The sequence below is a fragment of the Saccostrea cucullata genome, unplaced genomic scaffold (assembly GCF_032062105.1).
Source record: "Saccostrea cucullata isolate Sc308-1 unplaced genomic scaffold, CSIRO_AGI_Scuc_v1 ctg8452, whole genome shotgun sequence".
Taxonomy (NCBI): domain Eukaryota; kingdom Metazoa; phylum Mollusca; class Bivalvia; order Ostreida; family Ostreidae; genus Saccostrea; species Saccostrea cuccullata.
In genome coordinates, this window is record NW_026926849.1 from 1 (window position 1) to 9,972 (window position 9,972).

The 9,972-nt window shown below is 33.0% G+C and overlaps 1 long non-coding RNA gene across 1 annotated transcript; it reads right to left on the minus strand.

The window, feature by feature from the left end:
• Positions 1-3,115: 3,115 nt before the first annotated feature.
• Positions 3,116-9,747, minus strand: LOC134272757 (uncharacterized). The gene is made up of 4 exons (XR_009993281.1): positions 9,551-9,747; positions 9,323-9,514; positions 6,631-6,704; positions 3,116-3,378 (listed from the first exon to the last, which is right to left on the minus strand). It is a non-coding gene; the product is annotated as an uncharacterized LOC134272757 (long non-coding RNA).
• Positions 9,748-9,972: the final 225 nt, after the last annotated feature.

The window sequence follows — 9,972 nt, forward strand, 5'->3', positions numbered from 1 at the left end:
TGTTTTTTAAAAATTCATTATATCATTATTTCCTTCTGGGGTACTTGTAATTGAATCTAATAGAACATGTACTTTCAATTAATAGTTAAAAAATGATTAACTATGCGGACTGACTCAATATAAAGTCATCAATTCAATTCAATACTTTATTCTCTTAAACTGCACTACAGAATAGGGAAAATACAAACTTAAAATGTGTACAATACAGCATGCGTGAGGAAAATAGAAAAATAAAACAAAAGAAAAAAATGACTTTGTCATAAACCAAGCAACCAACTCTCTCGGTAAAAAATCAAATATAGTTTATTTAGTTGACCTTTGATCGTTTTATTTAGATAATTGTTCAGACTCAAAACATTCTGATTTGTAAATATACATTTACCTCGAAGGGTAACTCTCTTATTAATTGTATTGATGAATTTACAAAGGTTATGGATATCGGATACTTTTTACATGAAAATAAATTGGAAAACTTAAAAGCACTTGGTTACACATGTATATATGTTGATGGTATTTAGATATTCTACTAAAATTACATTTGTACGAGCTGGACACGACATAATATAGTGGTATTCGTCTCCAGTACAGAGTCTTTGATTTGAAGGTATATTGCTTCATAGGCCTGTTTCTTTTGGTAAATTATGATTACTAGTTCTAATCGGAAAGTCAGGACTTCGAACGCCGGCCACTATATGCCTTAGTCGATTAAACAGGCAGTAACTGTACCTTTGCTAAGTGGAAGGCTTTGTCAAGTAAATGTTGCAATTCTTTCGTATGAAACATTAAAAATCGATGCCCTATGTTACAGCAGACGTTCACACAATAAAGATACCTTAATGCTCAATAATCTTGAGCACTAGTAAAGGTATAAATTTAAGCCTTTCCCCTGTATATGTATACGATGAAGTCTCTTTAGGAATTAAATAATTCTAGACATATGAATTGTATATGAGATATGACTTTTAACAACAGACAAAAAGCAATATACAAAACATTGTCATTAACGACGACGGACCTAATTCATTTCTACAATAGAAAATTTACTCAAATTTTAATATGAGGTAAAGTGTCTCTTTGTGAGTTAAAATCGATGAAAAAAATATATGGTCATCGATATAGATTTTTAATAGGGAGCGTTTCAAAAGTAGGCAACGAAAATCGATGATTACTATATGAAGTAATGGGAAAATGCGAGTTTGTGGTATAAAAGTGATGATTAAAAAAATTCTGCAATAGAATTTTTATTCATATTAAGAAACAATGTCAACAAGATAATTTAGTAGCAAATAATGCCAAAAAATAAATAGGTCATAGGCCTAGATTTTTTAAGGTAGTGTGTCAAACTCTGGTGAATGGCATATTTTGGGGGGAAATTTTCATTGAAAATACCTTGGCAAAATAAATTGTGTCGTTTTATTTCCTTATTCTTCAATTTATTTTTACACTAAATAAATATAATATTTTAAAGTTGTTTAAAACTCTAGGGATGGTGATAAAGTAGGATTTATGTGAAATATATGCGTATAATACTCTAGGGATTGTCTCAAAGTACGATTTTTGTGACCCACGTCCCATGGGAATCAATATCTTAAAGCCTGATTATTTCAAAAGTTAATATTTTCTTATCATACCTGTAATTAACTGAAATACTTGTACCTGATACAGTGTTTGTCAATTAGAAATAAGCATAGATAGTAAAAAGTTTAAGTATAAGGGACTGTTTCAAGATAGGTGTTTTTGATTTTTCGTTATATGCGTGCTTTACTGTATATGATCAAATAGTCAAATACTGATGCATTTTTCACGAAAATAGTGCAGAAAAACAAAATAAACGCTCATGGGCGACATTGCTCACCTTAGCACACTTTAACCTTGGCCACAACTTTTGAACAGTAAGGGATAAGGCTTTCATACTTCATATACCTAATCCTTGTGAGAAGACCTTTCAATGGATACCAAGAACTTTGACCTTTTGACCTTTGAGATTGACCTACTTTAAAAAAGCAAACCTTGACCATAACTTTAAAAGAGTTAGGGCTAGTGTTTTCATACTTTACATATTTGATCCTTATGACATGACCTTTCATTTGATACCAAGAACTTTAACCCTTTGAGTTTGACCTACTTTTTAAAAAATTGAACGTTGGCCATAACTTCTGTACGGTTAGAACTAGAGCTGTCATATTCTACATAAGTAATCTATGTGGCAAGACCTTTCATTTGATACTAATTACATTGACCTTTTGACCTTGAACTTGGAGATTTTTGTACTTATTAAAAAACAAGCATTGGCTAACTTTCAAATTTCAAAATTGTTTACCAGTGAGAACACCCTACTCTTGGTACCAATTAATTAAATTTGCATTTAAGAAAAGCTTAATCTTTGCTATATTGCCGTACGGGGGCATCAGTGTTTCACAAACACATCTTGTTTCTTGGTTTTTCTAGGTAAAACTTTGATCCCTTATTGTACCCCACCTTACCCCCCCCCCCCCCCCCCGAGCTGAAATATCTATCAATTTGTAATTTTGGAATGTTTTCAAAATATTTGACAATAATGCACCTGTGTTATTTTACTCTGAGTTTAGGCTACTATACTTGTAAAAGTATAAGAATTTCACACACAGGTAAAATACTTTATTAATAAAGTATTTCACATTTCAGGACAAAATGATGACAGGTATAACAGATTTAACTATGGAGTATCAAACAGTATCATTCGGTATCAAATACATGTATTGATGAAATTTAATATACAAAAATATTTTACTTTTATATGTTTGTTTATAATGATTTCACTCAATCATTTTAAATAGCTACATGTATTAGCTGTTACCTTAAAGCTTATATACACACTTTTATTTTTTTAACTAGTTTTTTTTTATGAGATATAACATATATACATGTGGGGTAAAACTAACTAGAGTTCCTAATTATTTCATCACATCTGTATATCTAAAAAATGATGTACATGCTGTTTACATGTAGAACAACACTATAAACTTGCAATATTGTTACATATGAAAAGTTTGTAAAAATTTTCCCAGGGGCAAATCATATATTCTGGTGCTGTAAAGTTGTAGGTCTTTTGGTTCTGTAAAGTTGTAGGTCTTTTGGTTGAGAGAGTAAAGGTTGGAACAGCAGATATTGGCACACTAAAAAACCCTCACTCCTCATTGCTCCCAAGTGTCATTCACTGCATCTTGTGACTTCTCATCAGGGTTAAATAATCTTGTAACATGTGGTAAGCTACAACAATCAATCTATGCCTGCAAGGTGCATTTTTGGAATTACTGGAAATTCAAGAAAAATTCCTGATGATGATGGGTGCTCCAATAGATGCAGCAATTTGAACTATCTGCATATTGTTGTTTCTACCTGAAATACACAAAAAAAAACTATGTGATATTCAGATAAATAAATAACATTCAATCAATCAATATCAAGTGTACACATTTTTTTGCATTTTGTTAGCAAAGGTAAAATAAAAAAAAACCACTATGCGCCCAGACACAACAAAGATTTGAAAAGCTATTTTTAGCTTAAGGGTCACAGTCAAGGTCAAACTAAGGGTCATTTACCTTGGTGTCTTTTGAAAACTTAATTAGTGGAGTATGCATACCAAATATGAAGTCTCTATCTGTTAAAAGTTATGGCTAAGGTTAAAGTTGACAACAGACAGACAAACAGATAAACAGACAGGACAAAAACAATATACGCCTCTGATCTATCGATTGGGGCGCATAAAAAAATATATGAATAAACTGAAAGAATCAAAACTAGAACTGTCCAATAGGGACAAATACCCCCCGCTGGGTTTTTCAGAGAAGGTGCCAATTCAAAAATACTTTATGGATTTAGAGGTGTTCACTATTTACTTACAACAATTTGCAGTAAAATATAAGTGCTCATTATGTTTCTTAATGAGTGAAACAAAAGTGCAACCAAATGAAACATCAATACTAATTAATACATTGTAATTCAATCGTAACATTTTTTTATTTCTGCATTAAAAAAATTTATTGCAATTATGTGTCATGACACTCTGCAAACTAATTGTTGAAAAAAAATCATTATACAAAATCAAATTAATCTTGATATATCAAATTCATTTTGAAAATAAAAAACTGGTCATCCAGTAATGAATTGCTTTGACAGACAATAAATTACAATTAAGAGAATAAGAGTAGAGAGATCTTTAATTCTTGTGCCTTATTCCCTGGAGATTTGATAACACACACACGCTTGATAAGAGATATGCCTTAACAACCTCCAACATCAAACTCATTAATTTATCTTTAACTGGATGCTTGTCCAGTCATTATTCCCAAGAGACAAATGAATATCTTCTGTGTAATGTAAAAACTGTTTTTAACACTTGATGATGTTTCCTTTTTTTTAGTTTTAATGAGTTGTTGTAAGCTGTACTACCCGGTAGTTCACATTTTTGTACAGATATTCTAGATTCTATCTCTCATACCTTATAAATGAGCCCAAAATGAACAAGTCAATTTAAATAAAAAGTAAAACCTGTAAAATGCAGAAAAATAAACAAATAAAGTTGAAAATTCCAGGTGCATACCTTCATATGGTGAATAATAAGTGTGCAAATTTTCAGATCAATCCTTGCAATAGTTTGTGAGAAACAGTCTGCACAAGACCACAAAATAAAAATAAAAAAAAAACACCTGTAAAATTCAAAACAATCATCCAATCAAGATGAAAATAGCAGGTGCACACCTTCATATGGTGAATAATATGTGTATAAATTTTCAGGCAAATCCTTCCAATAGTTTTTGAGAAATCGTCCGGACAAAATCTCGTCTACAGACAGACAGACAGACATACAGACGGACAGACAGACAGACGGACAGACGGACATGGTGATTCCAATATACCCCCCTAAACTTCGTTTGCGGGGGGTTTAATAAAAATTATTATTATTATTCTTTATTGTTCCAACTATCTCATTGGCTCAAACTGGATCACATGATCAAGTATAAAAAGTGTTACAGACTGGATGTTTCTATTTTAAAAATTTATAAACCTGCTGTTTCTAAAATTGGAAACGTTCTTCTGTGAAGAAACAATAGTGCTGACGTCACAATAGTCTTTATAGACTGGATGTTTCTAAAAACAGATACTGATGCTGGTTTTCATTACTGTGACGTCATAATGCAATGACATAACAATGCATTGTATGAGGAGGTACTGCGTATTATAAAGAAGGATTTTAAGACATTTCTTATTAACTGATAAAAAAATAATAAAACAATTGTAGCCTTTTAATTCGGTACAATCCCTCGATATATAGACCTTAGAGAAAGCATATCGACCTCGCACTTCGTGTTCGGTCGATATGCTTTCTCTAAGGTCTATATATCGAGGGATTGACCTCATCAAAAGGCTATAATTGTACAAGGGGTGTTAGAAAAGTTCGCGGACAAGTTCTGTTGTGAGCGCGCTATTTCCACGAAACCGGTCAAACTTTCAAGATAAAATCTTAACCTTTTTTTCCAATAAATATACAAGAATTTGGTACTCTCCGATGATTATTGAAAAAAATACAGCTTTTTTATTTTGATAAAACTTGCTTCACGGAGCATGCTACATTTTTGCACGTTTACATCACAAAGACTCTTTATTAAAATTAAAAATTGCACAATTGTACGGCAAAGAGTTTTATGATATTTTACCTACCGCTGAAGTATTCATGAAACGTCACTGGGAGAAATTTTGAACTATACTGGAGGGTATATGACTGTTTTATAGCCGTTTCTTACTGATCAACGCTTAAAAACACAGCCAAAAATCGGAACGTCATTGAGCGTCATGGAGCACTGCACTACGTAAAAATTATGTATGCAGACTGGAAAATGTCTAAAAAGAGATTAAAATGTTCAAGATGCTGCCGGGAATTTCCAACACCTACAAAAGACAAGTTTTCAAATGGTTGTATCTTCATAAGAATGGAAGGATTAACATTTTGAATGATTAACTCCATCGATACTTCAATACCCCCGTATCGCATGGACGTTGCGTTGCGCCTATATGGTTAAATTGCATAGTTTCCATACCTGATCGATTAATTGCATAGACTTTTTTAAAGATCTCAATAATATCCGAATCAGTACAAAAGACATTATATAGAAGAAAAGTAACATGTCTTGAAATAGATGTTCAATTTTAAAGTAGAAAAAAAGATAAGAAAAATCTGAAGAAATGAAAGATTTATAGAACTGCGACAAAGCTTAACCGGTTGAAATCTGGTTGTCACGTCACCTTACGTGAATCCGTGATTGCTCCGTGAATCCCATGACCCCAAAGTAAAAATCGTTATAAATTTTCAAGATTTTATTATATGGACCTGATTTTTTACATACCAATAAACAAAATGTAGGAATTTATTCAGACATAGGTCATACTTCACAGTACACAATAGATTTTCCGTAATTCAATGTGTCCGCGAACTTTTCTAACGACCCTCGTATAATATTCACACCCTAATAAAGCATATGATTAATCAGCATTGTCAGTGTACAAAGAATAGGAGAATGACTTTTAACATTTATCTCCCTTTTGAAAAAGTCATGAGTGAAGTTTTCATTTTAAAAGACTTCAAAAACATACCTAAACAAGTCTTTGGTTTTTTCTTCAACAGCAGGTATTTCCTCAGTACAAGTATCTCAGTCTGCAGATTTTTTCTGTGGTAAAAAAATTAAACATTTAATTTGAAATGCAAAATACATTTGAGTATTGTTATCTACATACATGTCCTACATGCATCTTAAATTTGAATGAAATAGTATTATCAGTGTGATTCAGTTTTGAGTTGTTAATTTTTTAAAGCCGTTAGTGCATGTACTGTAAAAGATGAAGGCAACTTATTATTATCTTTTTTGGAGGAAACAATTATGAATGATACATAACTAATAATTTAACAACTTTTTGCATTAAAACAAATGATTCAAGGGTTCAAATACCGTATAATCCCTATAAACCGCCCCGGGCGCTTAGAAAATAGACGAATTTCACATTCCTAAGAGTTATCTCCCGTTGTCGGCGTAACGCTCATTTTTCCCACTTTGTCCTTTGTAAGTTACCTGTTAATATTTTTAATCTTCAAACGTAATCTGAAAATTTCGATCTGCACCTGTATTGCCAGAATACGGGGCAATATGAAAAACGCAATGAAAATATTCATACAGATTCTAATACCGAGATACTGACCCAGAAAGTTGTTAAGGTTTTATAGGGAAAACAGTGTCTTACGCCGGTTGACCCCAGATTGACCCCGCAAAGGGGAATAACTTTTGTAAATGTGAAAGTCGTCTATTGTAAAAAGGGGGCGTTTTTTTGGTACTCTATTTATGATATTTAAAATAACAAGAGGCCCATGGGCCACATCGCTCACCTGAGCACTGTGGCTAGGAAATTGGTTTATTATTGAAAAGTTTAAATCCAAAAGTAGTCCCATGACCAATCATGGCTTTGCTATTCTTGAGAAGAAGATTTTCAAAGAATTTTCTTATATATTTCGATGTAAAACTTTGGTTAGCTATTTTGGCCCCACACTACTCCTGGGGGTCATGATTTGAACAAACTTTAATCTACACTACCGTAGGATACTTCCATATAAATATGATCAATTATGGCCTTGTTATTCTTGAGAAGAAGATTTTTAAAGAATTTTCCTATATATTTCTATGTAAAATTTTGGTCGGCCATTGTTGCCCCGCCCTACCCCCGGGGGTCATTATTTGAACAAACTTGAATCTACACTACCTGAGGATGCTTCCATATAAGTTTCATCTTTCCTGGCACAGTGGTTAATGAAAAGAAGATTTTTAAAGAATTTTCCTATATATTCCTATGTAAAACTTTGGTCGGCCATTGTGGCCCCGCCCTACCCCCGGGGGTCTTGATTTGAACAAATTTGAATCTACACTACCTGAGGATGCTTCCATATAAATATGATCAATTATGACTTTGTTTTTCTTGAGAAGAAGATTTTTAAAGAATTTTCCTATATATTTCTATGTAAAATTTTGGTCGGCCATTGTGTGGCCTTGCTCTACCGGGTAACCCCCGGGGGTCATGATTTGGACAAACTTGAATTCACACTACCTATGGATGCTTCCATATAAGTTTCATCTTTCCTGGCACAGTGGTTCTTGAGAAGAAGATTTTTAAAGAATTTTCCTATATATTTCTATGTAAAACTTTGGTCAGCCATCATGGCCCCGCCCTACCCCCAGGGGTCATGATTTGAACTAACTTGAAACTACACTACCTGAGAATGCTTCCTTATAAGTTTCATCTTTCCTGGCACAGTGGTTCTAGAGAAGATTTTTAAAAAATGTCACCAAATTTTTATTAATTCCCAATTATCTCCCCTTGAATGAGGGCATGGCCCTTCATTTGAACAAACTTGAATCCCCTTCACTCAAAGATACTTTGTGGCAAGTTTGGTTGAAATTGGCCCAGCGGTTCTTGAGAAGAAGTCGAAAATGTGAAAAGTTTACAGACAGACAGACAGACGGACTACAGACAAAATGTGATCAGAAAAGCTCACTTGAGCCTTCAGCTCGGGTGAGCTAAAAATAATCCACCCAAATTATGCTAAATTATTCATTACCATTGAAATATTGGATAATAGATAAGTTGAATTTTCACTTTCTTCAATATTTTGATACGATTCTTGTTGATTTTAATCACTTTACAGGGGGGGGGGGGGCTTATTTCCTAACAACTGAAAAAGACCCAAGGGGGCGCTTATGGGGCAGGGGCGGTTAATATGGATTATACGGTATATGACTTATAAGATAGCATACTGCCATACTTGATTCTAATGATTACATGTTGGTAACACAGGGGAATTACCAACAACACACATGTAAAATCTTTAAAGAAGTTTGCTAGTTTAATTTCATTGCTATATAGGAAAATTTTATCAATGATTGAATGAAGCTAGCACAAAATACATATACATGTATTTAAAAATAAAGTGATCAGCCTGTTTCAACATTGCTGGTGATTCATCTCTAAGCAGGTAAATAGCCAAGTTTATTTGCATGGCTTTATATTTAAGCTTGGTTGAATATTCTTTGAGAATTAAGTATGCTTATAAATTAACTGGGCTACTCTAATAAGGTATTTTGTTTAACATTTACAACCTATATTGCAATTGCATCCAAATCTTTAACATTTTTACACAGACCTAAAGATGCATTAAATGAAATATATTCAACAATAATAATAAAACATAATGAATATTAAAATGCAACATTTAGCCTAAAACAAAAAATCTAAATATGGTTACCTGTTCCAAATGAAATACTGAATAGTGTTGATATCACATCAGAAATTTCAAGCTTTGGCATCTGTTAGGTCCTGGCATTCCGGGCTCTTGTTTTCTCTTTCATTTACTAACACTTTTATGTTCATTTAGCATCATGCATAGTTCATCTTTAAGACGAAAAGGCAACGTAACAGACATTATTCAGAAAAAGATCTTTCCTTACAAATCCTCTCCATCAGAAACATCAACGAACTTATTGTCTCAGGACACTGTCCAGAATCCGCTCTACAATCGTATCGATAATGAGAGACAGGGGGTCCTACATTTGGCCGTAGTTTATGACGATGTTTGTACTTGCTGAACTTAATTTTTTTTAATGAAAAACGAAGCTTCAAATGAACAAAGCCAGCCTAACCGGCAAGTCAGGAAAGTCATCAACATCACAACACGTTACGGTTTTTGTTTACTCGCCATGCGCTTATGGCAAATGTCGTAAAATAATCATTTACTTATAGAATCAACAAATGAATGTAATTCGAATTGTGTAAAATATTTTTGAATAAGGGTGTAAACGTTTGAAACTCTTTGTAAACATTAAAAATTGTATATCAATCATCTTTAGCAATTATACATAATTACGTCAATCTGATTCAAGGCAGATGCGCGACTTC